Genomic DNA, 24,333 nt, shown 5'->3' on the forward strand with positions numbered 1-24,333 from the left:
CTTACTCATATAATCTTGATTGGGTTTAAAGAGCGTCAGGGGTTAATCCATTATAAAATGTAACAACTTACAAGGTCTTTATTATTACTGGATGTGGCTGTTTTTCATAGATGACACCTACTGATATAAATTTCAATTATGCTGAAAACAAAGATTCTTAATTGTGTTGAACAAGCTTGAGAGTTGAACCCATCATAGAATATAACAGTTTACAAGGTCTTTCATATTGTGGATATGGCTGTTTTTTCATAGAAGACCCCTTCAGGTATAAACTCCAATTATGCAGAAAAAAATCTTGATTGTGTTTAACAAGCTTAAGAGGTGAACCCATCGCAATATGTAAAGGCCCACAGAATCTTTCATATTACTGGGTATGCAATGGATTTCTTTCAAACATTTCAGAGTGCAGGCTTGGTTGATGTGGCTGTCAACATTGGGGGCCAGACAGCCTCCCTTACTAGTGGCTTTACTTACGATGCTGCGCTTTCGGCATCAATCACCCTAGTTTCACCCACAACATCTAGCGTTCTAGGTAATTAGTATGTTATTATGTTTATTATTGATTAAGATTTGTAGTGTTAGCTCTATAATAAACCCCCCCCCCCATTCCCCATGTTAGTACTTAATAATTTCATTACTCAATATTTTAGTGAAGTTGACCAGGATCAAATCCGACTTAGCATTGTTCCTGATTATTAAGGTATTTCTAAATATTAATAGTGTTCTAAATTTGGGTAAGAAAATATTATCAAGGGATGTAGTAGTCTTAGGCTGTTTCCTTTACCTTACTATGTATATGGTCTATTAAGTTTATTCATTATCCTACAATCAATTCTCTATAATTTTTACTTTTCCTTCAGGAGGGAGTGAGCTTAGCATCACTGGTACTGGCTTTGGTGATGGAACAAGTGGCTATGTCAATGTAAGTTTACATTCAGAAGTCTTTATGTGTAGGAGAATCTCACCTAAAGAATTTGTCTTATTAATGTCAGTTTGTTTTTATTCATTTAATGAATTTAAAGTTTTTCCTTCCAAATTTTATTTTAGAGTAAAAAAATGGCAAATTAATACCATTACTTAACCCAAACCAAAATAGGAAAATAAAAAGTGAAAAAAAAAATGGTTGCGATGTCACCAAAATTACGGAAACTAGAAATAGATAGAGGATTTAAGATGAGAAACTAAGTTGATTATACAGCTTTCTATAATACTCTGAACTTACTCATTAGCCATCTTTCTCATTAGGTTGGATCGGAGGCGTGTGCACCTGTAAGCTGGACCGACACCCTTATTACCTGCACTTTACCATCAAATAACCCTGGAGTGCATGCTGTCTCTGTTTACACGGGAAGTCAGGGCTTTGCCAGGTAGGCAAATGAGAAAAGGCTGATGAAATTGCAATGTGATGGGTCATTTAAAAGTAATAATATGGTGCCATTAACATTTAGTGAAGAGCAGCAGGACGTTTTAACCTTTGCGCACTGGTTTAGATTTCCAATTCCGTCTGGTAGTGTCTTTGGTAAGCTGCTAAGATAGTAAAAACTGGTTAAAAGTATAAATGAAAATCAATAATAACTTTCAAGTTTCTTATCACGTTATAAGAAATATATTTGTGCTCTTGCCAGTTGTTAAACTATTTTGGATGAATTTCAAATACTTGATAGTTCAGAAGTTAGTACCCTCTTTGAGAAATGGATAGCATAAATTGTTAGAAGACGTGTAAAACAACACGAAAGAATTATAAAACATTTACATCCACAAAAAATGCTATTTATGTATTATCTAATTATATTATCCATTAGTAATTCAAGTATCTAATAATGTTAAGAATTAAACCCTGAACTTAAAAGCAATTGTGATAACTTCAAGCAAAAACAAATGAGAACTGTTCTTTAATCTACAATCAAGGTTATCACTAGGAAGTTAATTGACCAACTAGGCCTTATTTCAACTACTGACAGTATATTAACATTGACCACATCTACTGTATCTCTGTTCTTCCTCAGTGGCTCAGCATCCGTGACATACACCTTTAAAGTGACCGGGTCATCCGCAGCCACGGGATCTGTGTTTGGTGGCACGATCTTGGTTATCGATGGTGAAGGCTTTGGCACGGATTGCTCTCTCCTCGATGTAGAAGTTGGTGAGAAAATGGTATGCGATGTTCTGGAATGCAATGACGTTCAGATTACCTGCATCACTCGACTGGTTTCAGTTAATCATGATGTCACCAACATGGGTATATATCCAGGTAAGTGTCTCTAATTGATACAAAAAGTCTGTGGAATACAGCACCTTCATTTCCTGAAGTCACTTAACTGTATAAGTGTTTCATAGACTATGATATTTGAATTACCGGAGATTCTTCAATGACTGGTTAATAGAATAACCTTTTTACAGTTATGGGAGTTAGATTATTTCAGGGACTTGATGTTTATGCAGGGTTATACTTGACATAATTCTAACCATTTTATTAACAGATTTAACAACACTACTATTCTCTTGTGTTAGGTTATGGAACAGGATTTGCCTGGTCTCCAAAAGTTCTGACCATCATAGAGGGTGACAGCATTACCTGGAATTGGACCAAACCAGACCCACTCTCTCAATCTCTCTACAGCGTCTTCCAGACAACTGGGGCCACAGACAAGACATATGATGGCTCTGGATTTAACTCTGGTGCTTCAACATCAGCTGGTGAGCTCTCAGATAATCTAAAGCATTGTTGTTTATATCTGCAGGGCTGGGGTGTACTTACTGGTTATTCTATAGATATTAGGACCTATATGAAGTTACTTACAAACTAGCGCTGTAATTTTCATGATACTCTGTGTGAGGGCAACTGGATTTTTTTCCATTCATGAGGGACAGAGCCATGATACAATATACGAGGTCGTAATTATCTCACTCAATAAAAATGTACTTAGTATAGTTAGTGTATTTAAATCATGAGGGTAGGCTCCACCTTGAATGGGTGCCAATCGTAAAAAATATTTCCCAAAAATACACTAATCAAGACACGCTAATGAAATTTTCAGGCATCATTAGCACTATAATAAGGCATATCCTCTGTAAGTTTTATCATCCTACAGGGAAAATAAAGGATTTTATGAATAAAAATGTGAAAATCGCTGCCAGTGACTTAATGTTATTTGGTGATCGGTGCGAAACTACTGTCTTGAATTGAAATTTCGTTCTATAGGCATGTTTTTTTATCCACCTGGAACAAGCACACAAAGTTTTATCAAAATCGAACAGTAAATAAGCACACAGCAAGAAAAAAAAACGAGCAATAACTTTAGTGAAAGCCAAGCCGATGATGGTGGGAAACCTAGAAATAAATATTCACCAAAAATTAAAATCTCGATTTAGGGAAAAAACCTTCTGAGTTTTTGTAGGTATTATGTCACTTGATAGCCTAAAACATCTAAATATTATATTACTTAAGGCATAAGAGCAGGACAAGCAAAGAAATACACCCCTCTCCCGAAAAAGAAAAAACGAGAAATTACGATTTTTGTCTGATGACAGAAATATTGGATATAAAATCATAGTCACCCCTAAGCTCATTTTCTTTGGTGACACTGATATTAGAAAACGACTTTGAACAATTTTTAAGAGGTAAACTATAAAAATTAGACAATTACTAATGATATTTCTTATTTTTACTATTAACATAAGGGGGGCGTTGATGACCATAGGGGGCATTATAGAGGCTGGAGATGAATTCTACACATATCAGGGCCTTCTGATAGGCAAAAGGAAGACTTTTAGCAAAGAAAAAAAAATTGGCAAAAATCACCCTTGTAAGGTGGAGACTACCCTAATTAAATTAAACATCCTTTTCATTTGCAGTATGTTCTATTAATCATCACGAATTATTCCTCTTCAATAAGAGCCTCTACTGAAATACATTAGTCAGTTTTTCTAGAACTGATTGTTTTTATATGATAGCATCATTGTAGTTTGAAAAATCTTATGGCACCATTTCATCTGACTTGAGCTAATGTTATGATGCCATTTCATTTGACTTTTAAGTGTCCTGATTTATGTTTCTCTACTTGCATTGCAGTAAACTGCAATCTAAGGTGCAGCTCAGTAACATATTTTTCTTTGTCTCTCCAGGATTATTCACTGTAGATTTTCCTCATGCTGGCACCTACTACTTTGCTGGTCACCCACTAACAGATGATGAAGACGCTGTTGTTATGTTAGGTCAGATAAATGTTGTCAAACCAGCACAGTCAGTTAACAAGATAACTGTTGAACTCAATGAAATTGAAGCCGAGTATGATCCTCTTGGTGCAAGTAAGTAATTTGAGTACAATATACTGATTTTCTCCCAATTTTATGCTAATTGTATTATGTACTGCATCTTTCTTTTTTAACGAAGGGGTTCCTTTTCATTTCCCATTTTGCATTTTAGCTTCAGACAGGTATGATTCCAGTTGTAGTTTTGTTTACATTACAAACATATGGTGCTGGGATGGAAATCCTGACCCAAGTGCCTGCTCATATGAGTAGAATCTAATACATTCATTTATCCATTAATTGCAAAAATAAGGAAAACTTCTTGCTTGATATTATACTTACATACTTTAATGATGTGTAACCAATTCCTGCTGAGGTTTTGCTTACATTACAAACATATGGTGCTTGAATGGCAATCCCGACCCAAGTGCCTGCCCATATGAGTAGAATCTCAGAATTATTTATCCATTAATTGCAAAAATAAGGAAAATGTCTTGCTTGAAATTATTCTTACATACTTTAATGATGTATACCTGAAGCCCGTTGTTCCCTATTTCCAAACATTTCTTCCTTAGATTTGCAGAAGATTAGAAAAATATTTTGTTTCTTATATTGATTTGATAAATTTCTCATTCCAGATCCACCTGTATCAGTAGACGGTTGCCCGTCCCTCATCACTGACCCTATTGATGGATGTAGCTCAACTGCTCCTTCTGTACCCGATACAGACAACTTGTACTTCATCAGTGATCTCTGCATGACACCCACAGTCACTGGAATCTCTGCAAGTGCTGTAGAAAGTGTTCCTGGGCTACAGTAAGAGAATTTGTCTTTTAAATACTGATTATGAGAGATCAAAATGTAATTTGTTGACATTAGGATCATTATTGATTCTTTGCCTTATCACAATTACATATTTATATCAAGGGCTGAAACTAGTGAAATCTTAGAGAAATTTATGGATTTGATTCGCTTTATCTAATGGAAAGGAGAGAACAATATCTTTGTTCAAACGAATAAGATAGAATCTAACTGGAATAGATTTGTTTTTCACTCAAGGAATCTCCAATTCTTTGCAGAGGCATCCAAGTTCGAACTGGAGTAACTCTTACCATCTCAGGGACTGGTTTTGGCACATCAACATGCCAAAGTTCCGTGAAGATAGGCCTAGCATCCTGCACTGTGACTGCCTCGTCTGACACCTCCATAACATGTGATTTGGATGACGAGAACAATGTTGTCTCCCTGAAAGCATTCCCAGTAGCTGTAACTATTGCTAACAGGTAAGAGAAACCAAGCTCCATCTTGAAGACTTCTCTTTGACAGTGGCAGTTAGTCACAGTATCTGATCTCTTTTACAGTACTCATGTTTATTCTGGTCCATGGAATAGATGTAATCTTCTTCACATTACTTATAATAGCACCCTTCTTTTACTTCAGAGGGCGTGCCATTGTTAGTGTGAGTGACTACATAAATGAGGGGCAAGTTACTGTAGTGCCAGTGGTGAGTGCCTTCACACCAACAGAGGGTTCAGTAGCTGGAGGAACTTTGATTATTATTTCAGGTATTGTATCTTTTTCTTCTCGAGATTTGTTTTAATTAGATCTTATCAGATAATTTATATTGATTGTTTCTTCATTCTCTCTCATATTGTAATTACTTTACTCTTATAATGTAATTCTTCATCATTGCAAGAATCGATTGGATTTACTTCCCCTACAGAGCAATAGGTGAAATATTAATCCCTTCATTAAGTAATTTGATATTGTTTCAGGATTTCTAATATCTATGTTATGTATTCCCAGTTTTCATAACGATAATGAGTTTTAATAGTAATAGTACTAATGATGGAAATTGTCATGATTAATGTTATCATTAAGTTAATTTCCAATATTGAACTAGCACAGATACCTTCTTAATAATAAATTGAATTCAATTATTCCTATTTTACATTTACGTTCATTTATTGCGCTTACTTGTAAGTCACCATTCCTTTTAAAATCTAGTTAGTTATCTCAAGTGAAAAGAAATTTTCACACCAGACTCCTCAATGCTTCAACATTTTTACAGGCACTGGTCTTGTAGCATTTGATGACCAAGTATCAGTGTCACTGGGTTCGGCAATTGTGCTAAAGAGAGTCTGAGTGCCACAACTATCACCTGCACTACCTCGCCTACATCTGAGTCCACAGTCACATTAAGTGTCTATGTTTCTGCTTTCAATGTAAGTATAATTTTTTTTTCAGTGTTGAATTGAATCTATTACCTATGAATTCATATGGATTTAGTACATATAAAAAGGGCCAACAGTCTGATTCAATATTCTCTAGATTTCTGAAATATCTTGTTCACGTTTTAGTGTGCATAATTCAAACTTCGTTTATTAAGCTGTAAGGTGACGTATTTGAAACTTTCTCATGTAGATGCATATGTTTGATTTTTAGCAGTAACCTTTTATCACTACGATATGGTTAGGTGAATTAATTTATTATCAAACAAATTCAATTTAGGTGAGATGAATCATCTTATAACTCCCATTTTAAAGCACATTCTTACACAGGATATTCATTACAGATACCAGCATTCAGCGATTTAGTATCATCTACTTACACCTTCAGTGCAGCAGCAACTCCAACAGTGTCTGCTGTTGATGTTTCTGGTGAAGCAATCACAATCACTGGATCCTCTTTCGGTACATCTCCTTCTGAAGTTACTGTAACTATAACTGTAGCTTCAGGTAGACGCAGGAGAAGTGTTGATGAGGATACCCCTGTAGAAACCAAAAGGAGAGAGATCAGATATCAGACCACTTTTGATGATGATGATGAGATGTATGGTTATGATGAAGAGGCAGAAACTTCTCGCAGTGCTCGCCGCCCAAAGATCAGTTCCGATCTCTTTGATCTACCCGAGGCAGAAACTGGATTCTGGGGCATGTTTACTAATACTAATGCTAAGACATTTGAAGAAAGTGTGAGGCTCGGAGCATGGAAGGTTGCTGGAAGCAATTCTCAGTATGTACAAAAACTTCAGGCAGTTCACGAAGAACACATTCATAGGGCCAAGAGGCAAACTAGCCCAGGGACCACAACATACACCTGCACTGTCACTTCAGTTACTAGCACAACCATTTCGTGTACTGCTTCTGGCGTTCCAGCGAATACTTACATCATTGATGTGAATGTTGCAGGTGTAGGAGCAGCTGAGTCAAGCATATCCTCTTTTACCATTTTACCAGTTATTAGTGGTATCAATCCTATTCAAGGCAGCACCAATGGTGGAGCTCATCTTACCATAAGTGGATCTGGATTTACTCCTGGAGATGTCAGTGTTGCATTAGATGGTACTGATTGTCCTCTTGAGAGTGTGGCTTCAGAAAGTCTTAGTTGCAGAGTGCCTGCTCATGCTGCTGGCTCTGTTTCAGTGGTAGTTACTTCTTCTTCTGTTTCTATTACATCCTCAACTGACTTTACTTATGCCTCGACAGTAACTCCAGTATTGACAAGTGTTAGGTGAGAAAATCTATGTTTTGATTTATCAAGCTCAAACTACAGATCACTTATGATTATTTTTTTTTTTTTTTAGCTGAAAATAAATCATGATCAGTTTGTTGAGTCTTAGTGACTAAAAGTTGTAATGAAAACTGTATACTAAATCATTTCCTGTAATTTCACTTGTACAGTCCAGACACTGGTATCGTGGCAGGAACTACTTTGACACTCACAGGATCAGGTTTTAAATCGTCCTCAACAGACCCAACAGTAATGATCTCTGGAGCAGAATGCACTATTGTTTCTGCCAGTGACACTTCCATTGATTGCACGGTTAGTGTTCAGAAGAATTGTCCAGCATAAGAAATCCTTCTCTAAACCGAAGGATACCTTGCTAAGAGATGATGATTAGAAAAGTTCCCATATTTTCTGTTAGAGTACAAGAAAGTTTTGAACGTCATTTTCTTTCATATTTGAGGTTTCATTAAGTTGGATATGAACCATAAAACCAAACTTTCAATATATTTCCTATACGTTAATTCCATTTGAGTTTAAATCTTATTATTGATACCTAATCCTAAACTATATTATCGATGAAATCATCTGCAAAGCATTATTAGTAATCATATCTTCATTCATGACAGAGTCCTGAGATTTATGGTGGTTCACATTCAGTGGTGGTTCGAGATGCACAGTATGGTGATTCAAACAGTGACATTGTTGTGTCCTACAGTTTCTCAATTACAAGCGTCTCTCCCAGCTCAGGTGAGCAAAAACCTGGAAGATCTTTCGATGGGAATTACAGATTTGAGACAAAAACTGAGCTTTATAATATATTATGTATTAATGAGTAGTTGTAAATTTGGATTTGTCTTACTTTTCATGACATTTTTAAAATCAAGAAAGGAACCATAACCTTCCCTTGTATCTAATTTGCTTTTAGGTTCTATGTTTGGAGTTATATGAATGAGGTGCTTATTGGAATTATGGTCAGTATAAAGTGGCCTTGTCATTATATATTTACAGTATTCCAAGACCAGTTAAGCAGTTAAGTAGTAGATTTTATCACTTATTCTTTATATAGTTTCAATACCTTGCTCTTCAAGGATAGTGATAGAAGAATTACGGAGAAAAAGAACGTTTCTGAGTTTCATCATAAAGTATGACAAAGGTACTTTTAAATTTTAGGAAGTTTTGGTGGTGCTCAGATCACCATATCCGGACAAGGCTTTGATCCAAGTGGAGGCTCTGAAGTCACTGTTTGTGGAAACCCTTGCTCTCCTGTCAGTAGTACTTCATCGTCTATTGAATGCGTTGCTCCTCCTTACACAGGTGAGTAGGAATCCTTATCATACTTCTTAAAACTCTCTTTCTTTATCTCTAGGGATCATCTCAATTTCTTGTACATATGTTCATTTTGCCTAATGTATTTACCACTAGTCAGCTAAAATGAATCAGGATAAGGATAGTAGTGCATTATTTTTCAAATGATCTTGATATTATCTTAGATCAATCTGGTTTAATTAGAGTATTTTGGACCAATTATTTCTCTTTAGCATCCAAGAAGAATACTGTACATTGTGATAATTAGTTTATGACCTTAGTGTTACTCACTTCATGGTCCCTTCTAGGTCTAAGCAAGTTATGCTCATTAATGAATTCTAATTAATTTAGTTGTCATAATGTAAGGCAATATATTGTGCAAGTGAGCTATTAGGTTATAATGGAGGGGCTAGAGGAATGCAACTGAACTGTATTAAACTGTCAAGGAGCCTATATACAAGTACTTGTGAGCAAAAACATCACAAAAATTCAAACCAGACAATTCATGAAAAAGGAAAGTTTCCACAGGTTCTATCATTGATGTGCAGGGTGGGAAGAGTGAGATATACAAAAAAATATGAAATACTATTACAGTCTATGAGCATGTGTGAAACGTGTGGTACATGGCTCACCCCCTAAAAAGGACATGCATGTGAAATAGGGTGGCCTGCTCTTGAGAGGTGCACTGTAGGCCGGTCATCTTGTAGGATATATGCAGGTTTAAGGCAATCAATAGATACCCAGTCTGCTTTGCCACGAATGGTAATCGAGTTGGCCTCTCATGAGGAAAGGATCCAGTAAGGGGACATTAGCAGTGGCTTGCTAGTGTTGTTGTGCAGGAAACGTGTGATGCCTTGTGCAAATCTGTCGGTATGTGTTACTTTGCTGGGGGCTTGCAAGTCTGGCAGCATGGAGTAAATTCTCCCACAACATAATGTAGGTGCTGGAGATTGTCAGATGAGGTTGCCAATGGAAAAAATTTGGCAAGGATGACCAACTGGTCACCATACCACATTAGAGGTGCTGAGACATCCAGGGCATCTTTAGGAGTGGTCCATAGTTCCTTAAGGTCCCAGGAAGCCAAGTAAACCAGTTTGAGTCATTGCATCAAGACATCAAAGCTGCTTTGAGGGGGCTATGAAAACGTTCAACCATTTTATGGGTTGCAGGGTTATAGGTGGTTGCATAATTTAGAGTAATGCCCAGGAGATTCACTAATGATGTCCACAATTTAGAGATAAAAGTGGTACCTCTGTCAGAACTAATATGTACATGAATACCAAATCTTGCTATCCACCCTGAGAGTAAGGCAGATGTACATGAGGACGACGTTGCAGTTTGCATGGGGATAGCTTCAAGCCAACGAATGAAGTGGTCAATGATGGTAAACAGGTAACGGTGTCCTTGTGATGTGGGTAGAGGACCTACTACGTCAATGGAATATGGGGGAAACGATGCTGAGGTTGAGGGAAGGTGCCCTTTCCTGAATCTGTGCGTCGATGTACTTTTGAAGTTTGGCTTGAAGTCTTTGTGCAGATACAACCCTTGTCAGTAGATTAGCACGATGGATGCAAAAGTCCATGAATGAAATCAAACACCTGACAGTGCATGGGGTCCAATATCCATGGCTGTGGTCCACCAGTACTGACATCACTGAGGAGGGTGGCATTGGAATTGTTGAGGATGTTGTCTTGCCCTACATTCTTGGTACTCTGAATCTCTTTGTTGGGGCTCTGACAAGGCATTGTAATCCAGTCCCAGGTGAATGGTAGCCAATGTGTTTGTTGACAGAGCCTCAGCAACAGGATGCATTTTCCCAGGGACGTGTTGAAGGGTACAATTGTATTCAGACTCGGCGGACAGATGGCAGCGTTGACTGGTGGACCAGATGTCGGACTGTTGAGTGAAGGCGTGCATTAGAGGCATGTGGTCCGTGAGAATGTCGAAGTGTGAACCTTCTATGAAGTGGTGAAAGTGACGAACAGCCAAATGCACCACCAGCAATTCCTGGTCGAAGGTAGAGTAGCTAGATTCCGCCTTGGATAGTTTCCTACTGAAGAAGGCCAGTGGACAGGGCAAGTGTTAACCACCTGCTCGAGTACTGCAACAATAGTGATGTCGCTGGCATTGGTGGAGAGATGGAGAGGAGCATGTGGCATGGGAAAACGGAGAGGAGCAGTGGTTGATAGGGCATTCTTTGCATTACATAAGGTCGCTTTATGAAGGGGATCCCACTTTAGGTCTTATGGCTTGCTCTAGGGGGCAAGATTGGAGGTGATGGCTGGCAGGAACTGGTGATTATAGTTGATCATATCCAAGAATTCTTGCAGTGCTTACTAAAAAAAATTCTTCAAAATATAAAATACAAATGCGTATGTTATCTTTTGTTTATATCTATTTTTTCAGAAATGAATTTTAAATAATATTTAACTTTTAAATTGCCTTTTTATATTTTTTCTCTCGATAAACTACTGAAAAGGAAACCAACACACATACTATATATATATATATATATATATATATATATATATATATATATATATATATATATACATAAATATGTATATACTGTATATATATATATATATATAAATATATATATATATATATATATATATATATATATATATATATATATGTGTGTGTGTGTGTGTGTGTGTGTGCATATATAAATATTTATATATATTCAAATATTTGTCAAACGTACATACATACATTTATATATATATATATATATATATATATATATATATATATATATATATATATATATATATATATATATATATATATATATATATATATATATATATAAGGGAATCTTTGTGCATATGTGTATGTGCTTGTGGTCCCTACAGAAAAATTGTACAAGGAGCTTAACATAATATTCAATGATCGATTCTTATGTAATTTTTACCGAGAAAGCTAACGCCGCTTCACAGGCTATTCCAGCCGGAACACTACATCATTTTTCATTCTTATGAATTCTTTTGTCAGTTTCTGTTATTTTCAACGATTCTTTTATTGCTAATACAATGATTTCTTTTAGGTGGTGGAACCAGTGTACCTTGTGATGTGGAAGTGACCAATCCTGACCTAACCACATCAATGTTGACCTCTAGCTTCACCTATGACTCAAGCCTGACCCCTACCGTCACTTCAGTTTCACCAAAGAGGGGAGGAACAGCTGGCGGTACCACCCTGACAATCACAGGAACCGGTTTCTCGTAAGTCAACAGAATTTCTATTTTATCGATAGAGATTCGTCTTAGCGATATCTATAAGAAACAGCTATTAACCATTAAAAGTACACAAAAGTAATCTTCATCTCCGGTTCAAATATTGTCAAACCATGGTTTAGACTGTGGGGAGAATTTTCATAACAGAAGTTCTGAAATGTGGCAATAGATTTGAAGTACAGTATATTTCTTTATATCTTTATAAGGCTTTGTTGAGGTTTGTTTGTAAGAACTGCATTTAGAACACCATACAAAATGATACACTCATCATCAGGGTCAGCGGAAATGAAGTCTCCATTAATGGATCACCCTGCATTGTTTCCTCTGAGAGTTCCACTGAGATCGTATGTGATACAGAGCCTCATGCCGGTCCTGGTACCTTCCCAGTCGAAGTCTCTTCACCAGGTCTAGGATTAGCTGTTACGGTAAGATGCACAGATAAAATGCAATTCTTTCTTTGGCGCTTTTCATGTTTTGTACCGTAACGGGTATGATACAGTCATTTATTTGACTTTTCATTAAAACTCAGCGTTTCTGTACAGACCCACTAATCACTTTCCTAGTGATATGTGGCATACTCTCATTTCTAGTATGTCATTTCTCTGAGTTAAGTAATTGATAAGTAATATTAAGATGCCTATTTATGAAAGTTATGGAGCCTATGTTGTATGTCCCTGTTATTGGTAACAATATACCGTAAGTCTCCTGTGATTTTGAGGTACGGTATGTGCAAGTTTTATTATTTTCTTCTTATAAAGACATTGATAATTCGTATGCACAATTATTTATTATGCAGGATGAAAATGCAGAGTTCTTCTACATTGACCGATGGAGTTCTGTTTTTACCTGGGGAGGAAATGCTGTGCCAACTGAGGGGCAACTGGTCGTGATCAAAGAGGGGCAGACAGTTCTCTTTGACGAGTCCTCAGAAGTGATGGGGGCCATTATAATTCAAGGTATGTGATTTACATCAGACAATGATCTTATGATGTTTGTTTATCAATTAAAGAAATGTAAAATGTAATCATTCCATGGATACAGTGTTAGCCTATTTGAAATTTTCTCTCGTATTACTCTCTGAGATAAGCCTATAGTCATAAATATTTATAGCATTTATCTCTGGTGAATAATCAAGAATCTAAGCCTTTTGATATTTTTTTTTTCAACCAGGAGGTCATTTAGTTTTCGATGATGAGGCTTCGACTGAGCTTATATTACGTTCAAAATACATACTGATTGTGGATGGTGGCTCACTAAGCATTGGGTCTGAAGACGAACCATTCATGAACAATGCCGTTATTGAACTCCACGGTACGCATCAGGATATTGAACTGCCACTTTACGGTGCAAAGGTATTGTATATTCAGTGAGAGTTTTCAAAGAATAATGTTCACAACTAAATATTAATGTACTGTATTTAATCATTCTGACGTTTTAACAGACGTGTTAATTCAGTAGGCCTACTCATGCTTGAGATTTTCTCTTCATATGAGTTGATATTTTTCTGGAAAGATATCCTATATATGGTGTGTAGGCTAGATGATATCTTTACTCTTAAAGAACCTTAATTTTCTGCTGTACAGTGTATATTTTCACATCCCTACCATTATATTCCATCTCGATAAACTGGTAAAATCAAGTATATTTTTTAGCCCCTGTGACTTGCAATTCTTATTTACCTAATGTTCAGTATAGGCTGCAATTTTTTACAGCCTTTACTATCATTGATTTTCGTCAGGCATTAATAGTAAAATTCCTATTTACATATGATCTATTACAAGTAAGTGTTTGTACCTTTTACCTCTGGTCTGTGTCAGGTATTGGCCGTACGCAACGGAACCCTGGATCTTCATGGTGCTCACGTTCCCATCACGTGGACTCACTTGGCTGCCACTGCTAATCCCGGAGTCACAGAAATCACTCTCAAGCTGCCTGTTACTTGGAAAGCCGGGGATGAGATTATTATAGCCACCACAGAACACAGGTAAGGAGGAAGGGTTGCCAAAATTAATCAGACAGTTATTCACTTACGCTGGACTATTGAGTAATTAATATTTGAGGAAGGTTCCTAAGGAATTTCTTGGTGTTTTAGATAGTTCTTAGAGAATATCTGCCTCTTATCGTTTAATGTTCATGGTATCAATGATAAAGCCAATAACAGTAAAGATGATGATGGTAAGAGAAATCAGGGGAGAAATAAAAAGTTCTTGCCACTCAAATATCCATCGAGTTAATGTAAATTCAGGATAGCTTTTTCCTCAATCTGAAGTCCGTTTTATTTAAAGTTGTATATTGATATCTTTCTGTCTCTTAAGATTTGATAAAACTTTGCCCATGGTTGTTTTCTTAGTATAAGATAGAACAGGAGATCTCTTTGCTATTGTTTTTATTCTTATTAAAACGTAATCCATTAATCGATACTTTGATGGGGAATAGCATTATTCAGAAAGATTAAGGCTTGTTTTTATCCTTTGGATTTTTAATTGAAGCTGATTGAACTCATTCTCAGATTCATGGTAAATGAGAACGAAAAACGAACCATAGCTTCCGTATCCGCCGACGGACTGACTGTCACGCTCACAGAGGCTTTGCAATATGAACACGTATCAATCGAACAGACCCTTGGAGGACGAACTATTGAAACGCGTGCTGAAGTTGGTCTCTTGACTCGCAATGTCAAGGTCCGGGGAAGTATCAACACGGATTTCACTGAAATCATTGACGCATGCGACGAAGAGTGGAATCCAGGTGTGTCAGAGTGTTCAGGATTGCTTGTACGGGAGCTTATGTAGAAGGGATCATTTATTACAAGAAATTTAGAAAGTTCCTTAAATATTATACTTGGCCTATATCAGCCTATAATTGGTTGATTGTGTGGGTACAGGGTTTAGAGATAAAGGAATAAAAGGAAAAGAGGGCAAAAACTTAAAATAGAGAGGAAGATTCATTAAAACAACCAACCCCCAGGCTGGTACCTTTAACACAGCATTGGTGTAATGGTGCAGTCGGGCTAATTTTTCATAGCTTATAGAAATTGGGCAAAGAGGAAGAATGATACTTATTTCCTATAAACTTAGTTCCTGTCTTAATCTGAGAGTGAATGCTAAAAATGATTAGTCCATCCGTAAATGCCTCACAAAAGTATGGCTTTGTTTAAAAAAAAAAAAAAAAAAAAGGCATGTGATGAACTTATGAAATTCTTGGTGATGTCATTTAAAATTGAGGAAACTTATTTAAGTTTTGCAATATAATAATTAATTACTATCCTTTGATTAAAAACTTTTTTTTCAAGGCTGAGTTACACCCATATTGAATATAGCTATTCTAGTTTTAGCCTACAGAAATTTACAATTAACATAAAATATTTTCCTTGAAGAATATTAGAAAAAAAGGTATTTGTTATTTCTGCACAAATGAAGTTACTAAAACAATCTAATGTTAATATATTATGACCATAGTTTTATCCCTGTTGAAACAAAGAAATATGTACGGAAGTCTCTACCTGCATCTGATACTCCACTATGAATGTGAGACGAGCTATATACATCTTTTGCAACTGCATTACAGGCCAGTTTGAAACACAGTCTTGTTACAACGGAAGATTTGGTGAAGAAATTGGTAGTGATCAGTTTGGTGCCACCGTCATGATCTTCAGTAAATATCCTAACCAAGATTTGGTCGCTGGACGCTTTTCATACATTGAGGTTACTGAGGCTGGACAGGTACGGAAGGAAACATAGTCATCTTGTATTTTCTAGTGGAAAGGAAAATCCTTTATGACTTTGGGTAGCTGGTTATACTAAATACAGCATTCTTTACTTATTTATTTTAGTCATTTATTATTTTCACTGTATTCAGATCATAAAATCATGTTTGAGAAGGGCAAATTGGGAGATGGGTAGAGTGTTGTATAATGAGGATGGGCTGATCTTAGAGGAAATAGGTTATTTCAATTATTTTATGGAGCTGAAATGGTATTAGGATAAGAGCATCAATGGTATTAGATGGTGGACAAGTTTATGAGACTACTGGTAATCTGAACAAAAGTTCAAGATTCGTGTATAAGCCGTGTGTGCAACAAAGAGGTGGACTTTGAGTTTTTGAAAAGGGGTGCTATTGTGCAAGCGAGCCCTTAGGAGGTGACTGAGAGACGAGTCAAATGCACTTAACTCTATTTAGACGGAGTATGAATATATATATTCAACCCCTTCCAGTCAAGAATGGCACAAAAATTGAAACACAATGATGCTGAAAAAATACAAGCATAAATAGGTTATCAGTGGGAAGGGAGAGCGATAACGACAGCCTCTGCACCATGGTCTTCCACTGTCTTGGGTTAGAGTTCTCTTGCTTGAGGGTACGCTCGGGCACACTGTTCTATCTAATTTCTCTTCTTGTTTTGTTAGAATTTTTATAGTTTATATAGGAAATATTTATTTTAATGTTATTTCTGTTCTTAAAATGTTTTATATTTCCTTGTTTCCTTTTTTCCTTTCCTCACTGGGCTATTTTCCCTGTTGGGACCCCTGGGATTATAGCATTTTGCTTTTCCAACTAGGGTTGTAGCTTAGCAAGTAATAATAATAATATACAAAAAACAGAAATACCATTACAGTATACGAGCGTGTGTGATAAACATGTGGTACACTACAGAGCTCTTAGTCAGAAGAGCACTAGATATGGGAGTATCAGATATTATGTCTTCTTATTTCTTACCATTTCTCACTGATTAGTACTCTTTACCGTGGATGCTTGATTAAACTAGTTCACATAACTGTAGCTTGTTTCTAAAGAATTAGTGAATAAATGTTCAGTAATGAAAAGTAACTAATGTCCATATATGTTTGCTTCATAACAGGCCTTTAGTTTGGGTAGATATCCTCTTCACTTCCATTTAGTTGGTAACATGAACACATCCTATGTTAGAGGCTGCGCTGTGCATCGGACATATAACCGAGCTGTGACTATCCACGCAGCAGACTATTTGACCATAGAGAGAAACGTTGTATATGATAACATGGGTCATGCTATTTTCACTGAAGATGGTATTGAACAGTATAATGTTATCCAATACAACCTTGCTGTTGGGACCAGGTCGTCATCCTCACTGTTGAATGTTGATGTAACCCCGTCATCATATTGGGTGAGAATATTTTTCTTTTGAATTACCTGATTACTTCTTTCGTAGTTTCTGTAGATTCTTAGTCACTTTTTAGGTTTGATAAGATAGTTGTATGTCCATTACAAATCATGTCCTTTAAGACATGATTTTTCCATACTAGTTGATATCCTGTAAGGTTTATAAAGCAGCGGTGACCTTTACATATGTGCTATTATCAGTTTTGATCTTAGATAGATACATAACTTATTTCACATCAACCCATAGTTCATTAAAGTAGTTGACCTTATTTTCAGGTTGTTAATCCAAATAACATTGTTCGCCACAATGCCGCTGCTGGTGGCACCCACTTCGGCTACTGGTATAGGTTGGAACGTAATCCTTCTGGACCATCTGCAACAAACTCCTATTGCCAAAACAATGCTCCCATGGGCGAGTTTACTAACAACACTGCTCATTCTTATGGAAGGTACTATTCATATTTGGAATGAAGTTTAGACAATTGATTTCTCTTTTCAGAGACACTGACACACACACACAGACACACACACACACAGACACACACACACACATATATATATACATATATATCTATATATATACATATATATATCTATATCTATATCTATATCTATATTCATATTTATCTATATCTATCTATCTAGCTATATATATATATATATATATATATATATATATATATATATATATATATATATATACTGTATATATATACTGTATATATATATATATATATATATATATATATATATATATATATATATATATATATATATGTATATATATATATATATATATATATATATATATATATATATATATATATATATATGTATATATATATATATATATATATATATATATATATATATATATATATATATATATATATATATATATATATATATATGTATATATATATATATATATATATATATATATATATATATATATATATATATATATCTATATCTATATATAGAAGTCCTTCTTTACACTTTTCTGATATAAATCTTCCAAATATACCAGAGAAAGATAAAAGCATGGAATGCAGAGGTTACTACCCTCGCGCGAGCACCTTGTGGGTGTCGTGTATACAACAGGGGCGTGTGAAAACCACTATTCACAAGCTGTCTTCCATTTAGATAATTCCTTCATCAAAGGGAAGGGCCGTAACAGGCCCTAGAGAACACAGTTAGACCACGCCACCGACACCTAACACGCGCGCCCTATAGGACATCCTTCTGTTTTGGACTTGCCCGCATAGTCGTATTGTTTGTGCTCTCGGTGTTTTTTCCCGTGTTTGTCGTTAATTCATCATGACTGACGCTGCTACTTTACCTTTACCAATGTTAAGTACCATAGTTTGTTTTGACAGCTTTTTTCAGTACCGGGCATTTGTTCTCTTTCCAGTAATGTGGATTTTAATTTTGGGAGCGGCTTGGCCTTCCTCGGTGTCAGCAGCCATGTTGGCTTTGTTCGCTTCGCTAGTATTTCAAGTTAATATTGCCCATCTGGTACTCTGTCATCTAGGTTATATCACTTAAGTTTTATGACCATTACTATTATCATTATTTTATTATTGTTTTTACTATGGTATTTTTTTGCTAGCAAGTCCAATTTGGACGAACGAAGAATAATGTTCTTGCCTTTGTTATAGTTTAAGTACACGCCTTGGGAAGGTGGTCGTTTTAAACTATATCTTTATATTTATTTGTTACGCTGTCGTTATTCTTCGTTCTTGGTTATTACAATTTTATCATTATTCTTATATCATATTATTGTGTGCTTTTGGTTCTTTATAATGTAACCATGAGAGCGTGAGCATGGAGTTCTCGGTTTCTGTTACTACAGTTACGAGTTACCCTTTCTCTCGTTTTCTTTCTTAATCTCGAGTAAGGAGAGGTGGATTTCCCGTTTTCCTTTTTATACGATCACGAGTTATCCCTGCCTCCTCTTCTTCTCCGGGTTTATGATATTACGTTTGATGGTATTTACGTTTTATTGATGTGGTTACTGTTAATATAGCTAGCATTATTAATAGGTTCCGTTAGTGTATGAGTCATTATTTTGGGATCGCTTTATGCCTCCACCCGTAGTTCCGTTCTCTTCATTGGGTTGGGAACTAGTCAGATATTGGAGTGCGACGGTGAAACCCGGCACTCAGACTCCGGCTTTGGCCTTATGCACACGAACCTTTTTCATGATTAATCACAATTTCATTATTACGGTCCTTTTTTCACTGGATCTCCGGCTTCACCGGAGATCACACAGTCGTTCAGCATTGAGGTTAACATTATCTTTCCGCTAATGTTTACGATTTCATTATTACGGACCTTTGTCACCGGATCTTCGGTGTCACCGGAGATCACTCAGACGTTCAGAACCGGGGTTAACATTATTTTACCGATGAGGTTTATAGTTACATGTTACGTGGTTACTGGATTTTAGTATATTAATTTGTAGCTCTAGCTAACAATTATCGAACCATATTAAGCACACATAATTAACCCTGGAACGGTATGGTGGGTCGTTCGCGACCCCGAGCGTAAAAAAAAAAAACAGGTTTTTCTCACGTGACTCACCCCCGTGACTGAATTTGTGGGTGATCGACCTGCAGTAGGTGTCTCGCCTACACGCTCTAGAAGTGTCCAGATGTGCATTGCTGTAGCTGTACTCCTTCCCCGATTTCTGAGACGCATCGGGGTCGAGCGCGACCGAGTTTACCCTTCTAAGGTAATTTGCATAATTATCAAAGTTATTACGTATTATGAAATTGTCGTAGAATGGTGCAACTTGTATAGGTTATCAGTTGTGGAAAGTCTTGGTGGATTGTTTGGCTACCATGTGCATGATTTTTTTTTTAGTTTAAATGTCGTTCATCACCACGAGGACCATTTTACCACGAGTGCCCCTTTTTCATTTTTTTTCATTTTTTTGCCAAGTCATTTTTCCGTAAGATATTGCCAAATAGTGTCGTAAAACTTTTGCTTTTTTAGTGTTGGAAAGTGTGTCTAGATGATCTGGCTACCCATGCGTGACTTTGTTTTTGCCAGATACGACGTAGTTATTGGTATATTGGGTATTTAACTGTGGTTGCCAATTTCTGTTTTTTTACAATATTTGTAAAAATTTACTACGTAGTAAGGAATTGTCGTATATAATTGATTTTTTTTCCATGTTTATGTGTTAGAAAGTGTGCCTTGATGGTTGGGCTAACACGTGCATGTCTTTTTTTTTTATCTGAGATGCCGTATATTAGAATGTTGGGCCTTTTACCGCGAGTGCCCCTTTTTAATTTTTTTTCATTTTTTTGCCAAGTCATTTTTCCGTAAGATATTGCCAAATAGTGTCGTAAAACTTTTGCTTTTTTAGTGTCGGAAAGTGTGTCTAGATGATCTGGCTACCCATGCGTGACTTTGTTTTTGTCAGATACGACGTAGTTATTGGTATATTGGGTATTTAACTGCGGTTGCCAATTTCTGTTTCTTTTCAATATTTGTAAAAATTTACTACGTAGTAAGGAATTGCCGTATATTATTGATTTTTTTTCATGTTTATGTGTTAGAAAGTGTGCCTTGATGGTTGGGCTAACACGTGCATGTCTTTTTTTTTATCTGAGATGCCGTATATTAGAATGTTGGGCATTTTTCCGCGAGTGCCCCTTTTTATTTGTTTTGCATTTTTTTGCTTAGTCATGTTACCGTAAGGAATTGGCAAGTAGTGTCGCAAAACTTATATTTTTATAGTGTTGGAAAGTGTTTCTAGATGATCTGGCTACCCATGCCTATTTTTTTTTAGCCAGATATAGCGTATATATAGGTATGTGTTCGATTTTCCTGTGATTGCCATTTTTTCGTTTTTTCCTATTTCTTTCAAAATTACTACGTACTAAGGAACTATCACAGAGTAATGATTCATTTAGATGTTTATTTGTCGGAAAAAGTGCCTTGATGGTTTGCCTAGCACGTGGCTGAAATTTTTTTTTCTGAAATGCGTATAATAAAATGTTGGCCATTTTTCCGAGAGTGCCCCTTTTTATTTGTTTTTCATTTTTTTACTTAGTCATGTTACCGTAAGGAATTGGCAAGTAGTGTCGCAAAACTTATATTTTTATAGTGTTGGAAAGTGTTTCTAGATGATCTGGCTACCCATGCCTATCTTTTTTTTAGCCAGATATGGCGTATATATAGGTATGTGTTCAATTTTCCGGTGATTGCCATTTTTTCGTTTTTCCCATTTCTTTCAAAATTACTACGTACTAAGGAACTATCACAGAGTAATGATTCATTTAGATGTTTATTTGTCGGAAAATGTGCCTTGATGGTTTGCCTAGTACGTGGCTGAAATTTTTTTTTTCTGAAAGGCCGTATATTAGAATGTTGGCCATTTTTCAGCGAGTGCCCCTTTTTATTTGTTTTGCATTTTTTTGCTTAGTCATGTTACCGTAAGGAATTGGCAAGTAGTGTCGCAAAACTTGTATTTTTATAGTGTTGGAAAGTGTTTCTAGATGATCTGGCTACCCATGCCTATCTTTATTTTTAGCCAGATATGGCGTATATATAGGTATGTGTTCGATTTTCCTGCGATTGCCACTTTTTCGTTTTTTCCCATTTCTTTCTAAATTACTACGTACTAAGGAACTATCACAGAGTAATGATTCCTCTAGATGTTTATTTGTCGGAAAATTTTTTTTTACTTCTTTTTTGATTGAATATCATCAAATTTTTTTAGCTAAAATATTATATTGTTTTACTTTTTTTTTCGATTTTATTTCCCTTCAAAATTTTTTTTTGGGGTCAGAATTTTAATTTTATAGTCGTAAAATAATCGAAAATTATCCAGCAACCCACCATACAATTTTTATGCATATCCAAGAATAATTAGATTAGTAAATAACACCTTGAAATTGACATACCCTTCCTACATTTCAAGTGGCAGATTAGGGAGTCTGAGTCAGTGTGGTTGGCGGCCATTTTGTGGACATATCCGAAGCGTAAGTTGCCCTATCTATATATATTCTTGTTCCCTATAGAATTTGTGATATTTTGGTATATTTTTACCTGCATAAATATCATATTATATATTAAATATATGTATTTTTTTACGAAATTTCTAAGTACTCAAAAAATTACCTTTAGATATGGCCCCTGATATAAATGTAATTTACAAAATAATGAAGATTTTTTTTACATATTTCTATTTTAGGATAACATATGTTTATTCCCTAAAAAAATTAGCCACTTCCTATTTCATTTGGGTACCCAAAAAAATTCATGAAATTTGGACAAATTTTTTTGGCCAAAAAAAGTTACCCTTTTTTTTCTCATTTCAGATCTTCACCTCCATGGGTCTGACTTCATCCAAAATACATCAAGATGTGTCCTAAACATTCAAGAATCAATTCCTAAAAGGATTTGTGTATATATGTATAGACTTTTTTTATGAATTTTTATGTAAGGTCTTTTTTTTCTACTTAATTTTTTAAAATATTTATAATAAATAGTTTTTCTGCAGATGAGTAGTATTTATCTTTACAGTTGTTTTAAGCATTCATTGAAGTTTTTTTGGCAAAAGAAAAAAGGAGGTTACTGTAAAAACTGATTTTTCAAGAATTTTTTTTGGCGTCGGGGTCGCGGGCGTCCGAGTATACCCTTAAAGGGGTGTCCGAGGAGCGTACCTATCCAGGGTTAATGTTATCTATTTCTATTGATTCATCTGTTCACTGACAAGAGTCTCAAGGAACATCCAGACTTATGTCTCCTTTCTTTTACAGAAGGTCCGCTGCGCTGCCAAGGGCCGCCCCGCTGCTTTTAATGATCCCCTGGGCCATGACCTATGCCGTTCTCATGCACATTGCGCCATATCCTTCTCTCGGGAACCGGGACAAGCCCCCTACATGGTATGGTTCCCGGAGTCATGCACGCTCTGCTACGAGCTGTCATCCCTACTCCTGAACGATGATGTAAGTTGGTTCTAGTTTGTTCCTTTTGGTATCCTTTGCGATGAATTAATTGGTTCTTTATATATATATATACATCGCTTATTGCTTCATCATTAATCCCCTCACCTCTTTCAGTTTGTGGCAGGCATAACAACTTTTATTTATGTTCGATCTACCGGAATCCAGACATGGATGATTCTATCTTCGATTGTCTTCTTACCATTATGGCTAAGATACAAGAAGATGATAGAAAGGCTTCTTTTGTCTTTGTTGGTGATTTTAATGCTCACCATAGGGAGTGGTTAAGTTCTATCTCTCCTACCGATCGCCATGGCTTAAGAGCTTTAGACTTTGCCTCGGAATCAGGCTGTGAGCAAATCATAAATGAAGCTACTCACAGGTCTGGTAATTGCTTGGACCTCGTATACACTGACTCCCCTGGCGTTATAACTGGTAAGGTTGGTTCTCCAGTCGGGACATCTGATCATGCCTTGATTTCATTATTAGTGAAGACTGAGCAGCCTGTCCCTGATATATCATATTCTTGTAAAATTTATATGAAATCCCAAGCAGACTGGAATGGGATTTTACATGATCTTTTGTGCTTGAATTGGTCACAATTATATAATAGTGTAGATCCTGTTGTCCCTTTGAATGAGAATCTAGTCAACATAATTGATAGGCGTATCCCTTCTCGTGTGCTAAGGTACCGAGTGAAGGACAAACCGTGGTTCAATGATGATTGTAGACGTGCTTTTTTGGAGAAGCAGGAGGCCTATCAACTTTGGAAGGGTAACAGATCAGATTTGACCTGGAACAACTATACTCGGCTTCGAGCTTTTGCTCAGAGAGTTTATGCCTCAACTGAAAAGGAGTACAATTTAACCATAAAAGAAACACTTTCTGGTACAACTCAGGAACATAAATGGTGGTCTACCCTTAAA

The 24,333-nt window shown here is 36.1% G+C and overlaps 1 pseudogene; it reads left to right on the forward strand.

Annotated features, from left to right (window-relative positions):
- LOC137658650 (fibrocystin-L-like) overlaps nt 1–24,333 on the forward strand; it is a 145,801-nt pseudogene that overhangs the window by 59,334 nt on the left and 62,134 nt on the right.

The sequence above is a fragment of the Palaemon carinicauda genome, chromosome 19 (genome assembly GCF_036898095.1).
Source record: "Palaemon carinicauda isolate YSFRI2023 chromosome 19, ASM3689809v2, whole genome shotgun sequence".
In the NCBI taxonomy this organism is placed as follows: Eukaryota; Metazoa; Arthropoda; class Malacostraca; order Decapoda; family Palaemonidae; genus Palaemon; species Palaemon carinicauda.